This window comes from Anastrepha obliqua, chromosome 1 (genome assembly GCF_027943255.1).
Source record: "Anastrepha obliqua isolate idAnaObli1 chromosome 1, idAnaObli1_1.0, whole genome shotgun sequence".
NCBI classification, from domain to species: Eukaryota; Metazoa; Arthropoda; class Insecta; order Diptera; family Tephritidae; genus Anastrepha; species Anastrepha obliqua.
In genome coordinates, this window is record NC_072892.1 from 27,095,500 (window position 1) to 27,107,942 (window position 12,443).

At 32.0% G+C, this 12,443-nt stretch overlaps 1 long non-coding RNA gene across 1 annotated transcript; it reads left to right on the forward strand.

The window, feature by feature from the left end:
- The first annotated feature begins 10,355 nt into the window (after positions 1–10,355).
- Positions 10,356–11,260, forward strand: LOC129236065 (uncharacterized). The gene is made up of 3 exons (XR_008581628.1): positions 10,356–10,709; positions 10,766–10,835; positions 11,021–11,260. It is a non-coding gene; the product is annotated as an uncharacterized LOC129236065 (long non-coding RNA).
- The last annotated feature ends 1,183 nt before the right edge of the window (positions 11,261–12,443 follow it).

A 12,443-nucleotide genomic window follows, 5' to 3' on the forward strand; every position in this document is an offset into this window, starting at 1 on the left:
AAATCACTTTTGAAGGCGAACGGTCGCCAAACTAGTCGTGAATTGCCGGAAAAAATTAACTGCGTTCATAAAACGGTTCTCAATCACCTTCATTCAATGTGATTTACCGAAAAATTGGGAGCGTGGTTGTCTCACGAGCTCAATGCAAAAAAACAAAGAAAGTCGCTTTCAAATTGGTTCTCAGCATCTAGCCCGCCATCGAGAACACGCGGTCATAAACAGCGATTTTTGTACCGAATCGTCAAGGGAGATGAGAATGGTGCCTACACATGTCAATGAAGTAAAGAAAGGAGTAGGTGGCTCCAGGAGATACGCTAAAGCCGAGAGCCAAGCCGGATCTTCATCCAAAGAAAGTCATGATATGTGTTTGGTGGGAGGGCATGGTGTGCTGGGAATTGCTCGAAAGGAATGCCACAATCAACAAGGAGCTTTACATTGCCCAGCTACACCGCGTGAGTGAAGCTATTCGACTGAAAATACCTGATCAACATGGTCAAACCATATTCCTCCACGACAACGCCAGGCCAGGTGTAGTAGTGTAAAATCGCCAGAGTCAGTAAAACACTCGTCAAAAACAGTAGTTGAATGCCTCAAATTATTATGCGAAGTATCGCAATATTTTCAAATAAACCTGATTTGAGTGCCAGGACATAGAAATAAAGAATGTAATTGCAAGGAATGATACAACAATATATATTCACCCAGATAATTTACTATTACCGAATTCCCTTAGCTACGCGCAAATTATTAATATCAGTGTTGCTAATGCCCATTGGAGGCAATCACCTTTTGCCAAATAAGCTTGGCTAGAATGGAACCACGGCCGCACAAAATCGCTACTGAATCTTAGGAGACAGGATATGAGAAACACAACATGGGTACTAACAGGGCATTGGCTAATTGGAAAGCGTTCAAATAGACTGGGGGTACCACTTAATGACTTCTGTCGAAGCTGTCAATATTAAAGAAGAGGAAACCGTGGAACACCTCCTGTGTACATGCATTGCTCTATACAGAAAAATACTTTAAACGCTCGGGTTCACCTTTCTTGGTAGCATTGAAGAAGTCTCACAAATAGGGTTACCGAAATTAACAAAATTATTATGCAAAATAACAAATTAACCACAGGCTGGTTCAGAGAAGACTCAGCAGTGTGAGAGACGAGCTCCGGTGGTAACACAATGGGACTATTCAGGCCTAAGTGTGTCGGATGACTGCCACTCAACCTAACCTAGCCTAACTTGTTCACGGTTTTCTGCTTCTCTTAAGTTTTTTTCCGGACAAGAAAAAAAGAAATCAAGATAATTTTTATTTTTCACATTTTTATTTGAAAAGTTAATTATTATTGTTAATTACATATTATAACAAAAATAAATGATTTAAACTGTTTCCATAGCCGCCAAGCATTTAGATGTCATATTTTTTTAGTTTATTTTATGCCTTGAGCTCACACAATAACAATACAAAAAATAAAAATTAATAATTGCGTTAGGTTAGGTTGAAGCGGTTGTTCTGCGGGACACATTCAGGTTCATATCCCATTGTAATGCCTCGTGGGGAGCTTGTCCTTATCTATCTTAAAACCAGTGAATAGTTTTTAAAAATTTTAGAAAATCCCTGATTTCAACAGTACTGAGATCTTCCAATTCATGAAAGAATTCTCTCACAATTTATTAAAATATAAGGTTTTGAAATTTTCGAAGATCTGATCTTTGGCACCTAATAGCACCTGTAATGAAATTTTATGAGAAAATTATATGCTATTTAAGTAGATGGAACAAGCGGCTCATGACGATATTTTTCTTTTTTTAATTTATTTGTACACAATAATTTAAAATTTTTTTTACTAAAGCCCCTTTTTGGAACTTCGAAGGCCCATATTTCGATTTCGGAGGCTAACTTCGAAAATCGGAAAAATTACTTTTTTACTTATGACTCAATCCTTAAAAAAATTGGTTTAGTCCAATACTCAGCCGAGTGTTGCTTTATAATTCTACAGTAAATGTGGAAAAAGTGAAATTCAAAAATTAATAGCACTAGTTTACACCAAAAATGGTCCTCGACCAAAAGGCGTTTTTTTAACTAATTTGAGGTCGCTGAAACCAAAAATGAATTTCATTTTTTTTCAAAGAACGGTTTCCGAGATATTCCCAAAAAACTTGTTTTTTGGGCAATAATGCAGGTATTACCTGCAATCTCGAAAACAGTGCGCGCCATTTCTTTGAAGTGCATAAATTTCGAAAGGCACACATATAGCCTACATGGCAATATATAATTCGTGTCAATGGAAGTTGTAGTTTTCGCAAAACAGCTGTTGAAAGTTAAAAAAAGGCATTTTTGACGTTTTTTACTAAATTATCAAAGTTTATTAACTTTTTTCTGGAACAAAAATATCTCCGAAACCGTTCTTTGAAAAAAAAATAAAATTCATTTTTGGTTTCAGCTTCCTCAAATTAGTCTAAAAAATGCTTTTTGGTCGAGGACCATGTTTGAAAGTGAAAATTCGTAAACTAGTGTAATTTAAAGATTGAAATTTTCTGAACTATATTTTTTATTATATAAATTGCGATCGCCACACCAACTATTTCAATTCTGCACTCTGTTTCAAAACTTATTTCCCAATAATTTAATTAAATAAAACACTCCATTTTGTTTTTTAATTTCATTTATCAATTCTATTGCATAATTTTTATTTAAATTTTAATTATTTCTGTATTGTTATAATTTTTATTTTTACATTCTATTTATTTATTTATTATTACTAATAACACATATCTGATGCATAAGAAAATATGTAGTAACAAATTTAGCCATAAAATACATTTTTAAGAAATAAAATGATTTGAAAATGTTTCATTTACAATAGAAATTAAACTTATCAAAGTTATTTCTGGTTTTTTTCAATTATTTTTCAGTTGGTTTACACTTGTTTGGTTTAACCCACTGTACCCTTATAAATTGTTATGTGGCATAAGCGCCTAATCAGCGGCCACAAAAATGGCACATATGTATGTACAAACAGGCATATGAATGTGGATGCCGATATAATTGCTTGGATTCTCAATTCTTTGTAACACCCTGCATTGCATAGATCAGAGAACGTAAATGTATTTATTTACATTCTCTACCTTACGTTCTCTCAATTCTTTGTAACACCCTGCATTGCCTAGATCAGAGAACGTAAATGTATTTATTTACATTCTCTACCTTACGTTCTCTCAATTCTTTGTAACACCCTGCATTGCATAGATCAGAGAACGTAAATGTATTTATTTACATTCTCTACCTTACGTTCTCTGCATAGATCAGAAGAATGTGACCATACTCAAAATGGTGCATAGTGTTTGTCGGCATAAAAATCACATTCATAACACTTAGTGTGCAAAATTCCAAAATCAGCTGCACCTTAAATAAATTCGGGTTGAATAGTTTAAAGCCCATTTCCATCAAAAACTTTATTGCACTTGAGAGATCTGTTAAGTTTCAGATACGACAACGATTACGTGAAAATTTGGGCATTTGAAAGCGAACTGTAGAACTAACTGTAATTAAGACTAGGTTGAAATAGACAAATTGTTTGTTATTTATTTAAGTCTATGATATTGGTATTTCCACACTCACGACAAGAATTTTCCAATGTGAGCAGCCAATACGTAGTAGGTAATCATAATTGTTCAGTTATGCGATAGTAGTTGTAGTTGTCTATTCTAATTGCGTTCAAAGTTCGTTCCTTCTATGCTATGTTCGAGTGAGGGAAACTATATGAAGCTAGAATTCCACACCAGTCCTTTTCGAAGTTGTTTAGCTTTTACAGTTGTAGCCGGCAAACGTATTTAGCTTGTCATGCTTGCTTTTTTTTTTTTGCTGTGCTTTACTTTGAAAGACTATTTGGCCAAATGTTAGCTTTGAATCTCTTCTGAATAATATAAAAATACATACGAAGCGGCGAGTGAAATTGAAAGATCTAAGGCCGACAAAGCAATGTAAATGCAAACTTTTTGCTATTAGAAACTTCAAGAGAGAGTAGCAAGGCTGTCATTTAGCCAACTTTCATACATTACAGGACATTTCTATTCATTTTTGTAAGTAAGCAAATTTATAATTTTTAGGCCTGAAATTTCTACGCAATGTTTACTTTTTGCAACGAACATTTGTGGACAGTGCAGCATTGTATTATTTATTGTGATACATATCTGCGTATTTGCCACTTTTAAGTTATACTATATTTACCAATAATTTCATTTTTCATTTTTAATACGTAAATAGCAAATGAAATGCAGCAACGAACAAAAAAACCAAAATGTGCCTATTTATGTACAAAAGTGTGGAGAAGAATTTTCAGATATGTAAATTAACGACTAAATTTGAATTCAACTGTTGCACTGTAGGCCTTCTTTAAGAACGTATTAACTTAAAAAGAGTACGTATTAGCATCTTCTGTTAATTAGATTATCAATATTTTATGCAAAACTTGTATAGTGTGCATAGAGTAATTGATTACATTGTTGCTGTATTCACTCGCACCAGAACTAATGTTGGAAACAGCTAAATACATACATATGTATGCATTTGTCACCAACCGCTGAAACATTTATAAAAAGTGGAAAATTTGACTACTTTCAAGCGTTCTGGGCATTTCGGACTTCACTTGTGGAGGCGTTTTCATATATAGAGCATAGTTCATTTAATTTATCTTTTGAGTCATAAGCGACGTACGAGGCAACACCTGAAAGGATTTTTTGTTGTAGCTTTGTTTCTTTGTTTTTATTCTGATTAACATTCAAAACAACCTAATTGCAAAAACAAAATACACGTACATAAATGTGGTTGTTGTGCTGGTGACTCCACATATTGGATAATGTTCGAATGGCAAATGCAAGGTGCACAATATGCAAAGTTTGCAAGCGCAGCATGCACAAGGTGTTCATGCTATTAAATTTTTCACAAACCGTCCAGCAATTGATCGGCTGTTATTATTTACGTACATTTATACGTATGCATTTAAATATACACACATGTATATTTATTTTCGTTTTTTAATCATTTTTTGGTTTCTTTAGTTTTCTATTTTCTAGCTTAGTATTTACGTGCTACCAAAAATTATTGAATACACATAATTACATATACATATGTAATGTTGTTTAAATTAATATACATACACGTACTTTTGTATTTTTAAAATTGTATTTGTGTTAATTTTTGTTTTTGCTTTTTTTCATGGGTTTTCTTATGCTTAAACTTTCCAATCACTAACCACAATTTGTTGTTGCTAAGTTCTTATTACTTTTTAACATTGTTGTGAGTTGTTTCCACATTATTTCAGATTAGTTCTTGAGCATGATTTAGTTATGTATTATTATAACATTTTTCCTGCTTGTTTTACTTGCTGAACAGCTCAACAATATATACTAAATAATATTCATATGTGACTAATTTATATTTTTATGTTGCTTTAGTAAAAATTGTTCAATCAAATTTTTATGTTTAATAACAAATTTATTTTATTGCACAAAAGATAAATTGTTTGCTTAAATTTTTCTAATATTTCGTTTATCTTTCAGCTCCTAATTTAGTATTTACTGAATTGGAGCTATTTTATGCTTAAAACAAAATTTCATTCTAAAAATGTATTATTCTCTTAAATTTTGTAAACAGCTCAGAAAATTAAACTAAATATTCGCACTAAGTATATCTAAGCTGGACATATTAGTTATTACTTTTGTTTTCTAACTTAATTATTTTTAAATTATTCTTATTTTGTTTAAGGTACATTTTGATTTGCAAATTTTGTTAAAATTATTTTTAAAGTAATACTAAAAAGGAACTCAAACTCGTACGTTGAGATCACAGAAATCGAACTTAAGCATCAGTAAAAAGTTCAATGTTTCTAAGAGATTTTTTGTCAAAAAACAGTTTTATATATTAATATTAAATACACTTACATGTAAGTAGTTGCCTAATTTTGTATGCTTTGTGTTAATAAAGTAATATTTTTAATTTATTTTTTTTCGTTTTGGCTTAATACGTATATAAGATGAAATATATATATGTATATGTAAATTTATATTTAACATATATTGTTAATTAACACGAAATGAAAAAAAAAAACGTATATTAGTTTTCTAAAACTCGGAAATTCTTGAAAGCAAACTTTTTAAAAAAGTTAATTAACAAAAAAAAAGTAAAATAAATAAACAAAACAATTTATAATTTCATACAGAAACAAATTTATGAAAAACTTGTCCAATTGCTTTAGACTCCCTCTGATCCACCTATGTGACTTGCTTTGCATTCCGATTCATTTTGAGTAGAACACTAAACAGTTCCCCTCCATTTTGTGTTGGTCTTTTCGCATATCGAGTCAAGTCAACACTTTTAAAAGCAAAATATAAGTAATAACGAGAATTATTGATTTCGACTCCACCCTCGTCAGAATCAAAATACATCTCAAATCTATGATTATTTTTTCATTCAATTGGAGACCGGAACCCGGCCAACCTTGCCGAAATTTCGCAAATCGTCTTCGCAAAAAATTCTAAATCCGATTTCGTAACGGGTTAAAAATTTCAAAATTGGAGAGATTTATCCATAAATATTGTATATATCCATTAATAAATCAATGCGAATTCTTTTGGCAGGTCTTGGGAACAGTTCTTGCATATGTTGGACTTTTAAAACACAAACTTTAATCAATTAAATTAATTTATTAATACATAAAAAAAAAATAATCGCTTCATACAAAATTTTTAGATGTTTTCTTGTGTTTGAAAAGAAAGTTAGCGAAGCGAAAATAATTTTGTTCGAAAAACTCGAAAGATGAATACTCTTTACAAAAGGTAAAAAAACCGCTGATATCTTTAAATGTAAAAATAGTAAATTTTCATATTAAATATAAGCACATAAGTTTCTTGGAAGGATATTCGTTCCGCTATACAAATATAGGACGTTAAATTATTCAGTTTTTCCGTAATTATGTTTTGAATTTTTATTTCCTTTTTTCTAAGTTTGATAGATATATATTAAATATTAGTAGTAGGAGTAGTAGTCACCTTTTGATTACTTAAATCAAGCGCTTGTAAGAGCTTTCATGAAGTTTCCGTCTATAAAAGCGCATTGAATGTGAGCTTCACTAAAATTCACTGCATCTTATCACAATTTCTTCTAGTTTTTAAAATTTTTCAATTTATGTGAATACTTTCATAAAAGTACTTGCAAGCGCTCATATGAAACTAACACTCAAAATACTGCCTTTGCACCACTCTGTGATTTTGGAAACTCAAAATACCTTTCGAGATAACCAATAACCACAGGGTGGCACATACGCTAGCATTATCAAAAATACAACAATTCACATGCACATAAAGTTAGTTAGGATCTTAAATACATTCATGTATATATGTACAAATATACATACCATATGATGTATACATAGTGGATATTTCGGTATTTTTTTTAGTAATAGTTTATTCGTTTAGTTTAGTAGCTTACTAAGTAGCCTAGACACACACAGTTTTGGAAGAATCTCTAATTCGATTTCGTTCTTTTAGATTAATTCATTATTTACCTAAATGGAAGGATAGTTAGTTAGTTTGATAATTACCTTCATTTTTCAATTTTTTGTTCATATTTTTTTAACCATTTTTAACCATTGAGAAAAGGAAAGAGTTGCAAAAAATAACAAGAGCTTGCAAAAATTAACTTTTACATTTGAAAAAAAAAGTTAAATCGAACCTTTTCGGACTTATAAATTCACTGCATGTGCTGAGTAATAAATAGTATATTGTAATATTTGGGTTAATACAAAACTTTTCAAAAATGTGAACCCGCTTTGATTGTCCATTTCGTTTTAATACGTGTTGTACTAATACATGTGTATGCCAACAACAGCTTCGTTAAGCGGAAAAAATTAAAGTCTCTTAAATTGATACATTTGGTAATAAGCGAATGATAAATATTTCATAGCAGCATTTGTTTTTGTTTTACAGCAAAAGAATAGTATATACAGTACAATTATGTATATTAAAATTCTTAAAGTTGTTGGGAATTTTGTCTTAATCCAGTCTATGGTATTTGTAAATTTGCACACAAGCTTTTAAAGAGAGGTTTCCCACACACGTAATGGAATAAAGAGAGGAAACGTGAGTATTTGAATGCAATAACAATATAAAATAAATTATCGTCGAATTCTGGGAGAACTTTTAAGTAATATATTTGAGAATGAAGAAAGTAATAAATATTTTGAAGCTTTCATTTTTTTTCCTGCGTAATTCAAAGAGTCGACTTAAGTCCAGTTTTCAGTGCTAATTTGGCTGGTGAGTTTTAGACAGAATTATATATATATATATATATATATATACATATTATTATTATTATTAAATTTGCGCGTACACCCTTTTTGGGTGTTTGGCCGAGCTCCTCCTCCTATTTGTGGTGTGCGTCTTGATGTTGTTCCACAAATGGAGGGACCTACAGTTTCAAGCCGACTCCGAACGGCAGATATTTTTTATGAGGCGTTTTTTCATGGCAGAAATACACTCGGAGGCTCGCCATTGCCTGTCGAGGGGCGACCGCTATTAGAAAATTCTTATTTTCTTAATTTTGGTGTTTCACCGAGATTCGAACCAACGTTCTCTCTGTGAATTCCGAATTGTAGTCACGCACCAACCCATTCGACTACGGCGGACGCCACAGAATTAGACCCTGCGAAATTGCGCATCTAAACTTGGTTTAACTCGAAAGTTGGGTGTAGCTTGCAAAAATTTTAGAAATAAATTATACTTTGAACAAAAACAATATAAAAACAAAAAAGTGTCATGGCGAAAATATTTAAAAGGCGAGCTCTTTAACCGACCTTTATTCGGCTCTGAGCGAATTTGACAGAATCGGCTGATGGGCTGGCGTCACTTGTGGTCACGAAGTGGTTTGTTTACGAAAAAACTAAGATTGTGTTAGTGATATACGAAAAAAATTAACCAATGACACTTCGTTGCTTTCTGAACAACGGCTGATTAGACGAGTTTGGGAATACATGTGAAATGATCGTGCAGAATTCGGCTGCCGAATGTCCAAGTGATGTGCCAACCGAAGCTCCCCTCACAATTTTCTTGTATACCATAGTTAATGAGCAAACCTTGTAAATCTATCATCCTTGTGCCGCACCATTAAAAATCTTTTCACCGTGAAAACCAATTCGAATTTAACAGGTCCCTGTCTAGTGAGTTCTTCTGCTCAAGTGAAAGTAATATTATAGCAAAATAAAAGTTCATGAAATTATTTTTGAGGAAAAGAGGTGCTCAAAATATAATTTTCCAATTACTGGCTAATGTACGAAAATGTTTTCTTAAAAACCGAACTTGCTGGTGGAACTTAAGGTGAAATAGTAAATAAAAGACAAAAATGCATAAAAATGAAATTTAATTTTAAGTGCTTCAGAAAGGAATTCTTATACTCATTTTACATATATACAAGGTGGCACGAGCTATCGGAAGATGTATAATTTTTGCAATTGGCTTCGTACGTCTGTCATATTTGACACTTGTAAACTGTACAGCTTCAATATACAAACAGACAGAAGCAATGGACGGGGTAAGTGTCAAAATAAAGATGCCCATAATTCAGAATAATTTTTTAATTTATTAAATAAATCATTCAAAAACACAAAGGAACATTAATTTTTGGCCACCTTGTAATAAAGCATTGCTGAAATACTCATTCAATTCGCCGCTTCGTAAAAATACGACCACATTGAACTTATAATGAACAGGATATTTGCCAAGCTACGGTCAATACCAAAAATGTTCGAATCAATTAATACTGAAAAAGTATTTTATTCTGTCTCTCTAGCTGTTGACCTATCGAAACATGATTTATACATGTTTACTTATTGTGAGGCTAAATCGAAAGACTTAGGAAAAGGTACTTAACCAGATACCCAGATGAGTCTAATATCAAAGAATTCTGATGCTATCGAAAAAGAAGTGTGGCATTCCCTGAATAATTTCGAGTAGACATTTACTTCCCTGACAATTGTTGCACAAGTAAGCAGCCACTCTTATCTTCTCTACCTCTTTGATTGAATGTGAATTTGATGGAGGTGCTCCTTGCAGATTATTCCTTCATCCAACTTCACGCCATCCGTGAACAGCTTCACCAGCCCTTGTGTCCAGATGCTGCACCCGAGCGAGGGTGTACATTGAATTACTTAAGTACAGGTTCACTTTTTTTGGAGTACTCTTGAACTGCACTCGAAAGCTCACCCGAATGTCTCGAAAACCTAGTGTTAACTTGGGAAAAGAAATCCATTATTTTTGCTTAAAATATTTAGGCAAGTGGTTTAAAACTGTCTTATGGCCGATCTTTAGCTCCTAGGCGATGCTAGAACTACTAACATGCCGGTCAACTTTGATTATTTCTGATTATTTCACAATTTCAGCGGCCTGGATTGCATCTTCGCCTTTATCAAACAAAAACTGTAAAAAGTAAGGAATTTTCTCGGTTTTTTCCATTGTTAACACCCTGTAACTCACAACTGAATAGAACAAACAAAGAAAAACAAACGTATTTTTTAGTGTGAAATGTCGCCTTGACAACGATCAAAAGCTTTAAATTGCCATCTACCGAGAAAATATGGATTTCTTTTTCCTCAATAATATTATCCTGTAACCAAAATAGCAAATCAAAAGGCCCAGACTATATAAGAATATACATATGTATGTATATAACGCTATTGTGATATATAATATCATGCGTTTCCTCTTTGTTCCAGTAGGTGACTTGAGTGCTTAATAATTTTAGATGCTGGTGTTGAGATCAAAGCCAAGACGTATTCATATAAGGTGAAGTTACTACAGCGACTGAATGTTTTTTTTTTTTGGTTTTGCTTTTTGGTGGTTTCAACGTTTGTTTTTTATTGTTTTTCTTCTTACTTTCCTAACATTCTGATTGAAATTTACACATTCAAACCGCCAAATTGCAAACACAAAGTGTATGTAAATTTTGTATTGTATTTTTTGTACTGCAGCTGTCACCTTGTCTGGATGCGCCTGGATCAAATCTATTGCGTAAATCATTTTCTTATATTTCCTTTATTATAAGTATGTATTTGTTTTTTATTTGCGTGTAACATTTTACAAAGTAATCAATGTTGCGTATGTTTGTAGTTTATTAATTTTTTTTTTGTTATATTTTACTTCAGGTATTGCTTACAGCTCGGTGGAATTTGGCTCCATATAAGTAAAAAATTAGATTGAAATAAAACGAAAAAACAAAACAATTCCAAAAAGTACATAAATACATACATATATTATTTCTTTTCTATTTTTGTAAAGTGTTTTATACAATTTTCATAATTTTTTGTTTTTATTTTCACGTGTCGACTAATATTATTTTTACAATAAGAACACGCTATAAGCTGCATTTTACGTCCAAATTCATTTTGTATTTTTTTATCCTATTGGCGCTGGGCTATCGGTGCACGAAATTCATTTTTGTAATTTTAATTTTTTCATTTTTTGCTTGTTTTACATTAGTTGGACTTCTCTGTCTATTAATATTTATTTTGTCGTTATACTTTTTCTCTATTTCTTTATCATTTAGGTATTACTTGCTGTTTCCAAATGGATATTTTAAATGTTCAAATGAATTTCAATACATTTCTTCTTACAAATAGTTAGTACGTGTACTATATTTTTGTGAGTTTTGAGTTTTGAGTTTTTTACGTATGAATGTACTTACATGGAATCTTAGAAATAAATTGCCTTTGGAATTACATTTCAAATTGTCATTCATATGTTTCGGTTAAGAATTAATTGACCGGAAATACGTAATAACAGCAAAAAATTATAACAACAGTGGTTACGACATTTATTCGTACATGAGTAGAATTATCATAGTTGGCAGATGTGTTTACATAGTATACTAATTACTAGAAATATTGCCAAAATTCACGCGGTGTATCGTTCCTTTAACTTACTTTTAATAACTCAAAGTTGTACTTGTCTAGTTAATGAAGTGAATTATTATTTCCCACAAGTATTAGAAAACTTTACTTGTATTAGAAAACTTTAGATTCCAGCAGAGAAATCCTGAAAATATTTTAAACGAAACGAAGTTTCATCTAGAAGTTATTCATGCAGTAAGAAAACCTATGTATGCAAGTACGTGCTTAAATAACCAGTGTTGCCGTTTGTACTATGACCACAAACTTCAAATTGCTTGCAACAACAAACTTCAGAATCGAATGCAACTCAGCTCGGAGTTTAGATTCCGACACCCAATAACTCTGGACGAGGTCCGTGAAAGCTTACGAGCGCTATGACTGCCCTATTCCTTTAATCACTATTGACAATAAATTATCCAAAAGTTTTCTTGGATTGAACAAAGAGGCATGGGTCATCACGCACATAGTCATCTCTATCGATAGTTCAAGACTAATCAATAGGCTG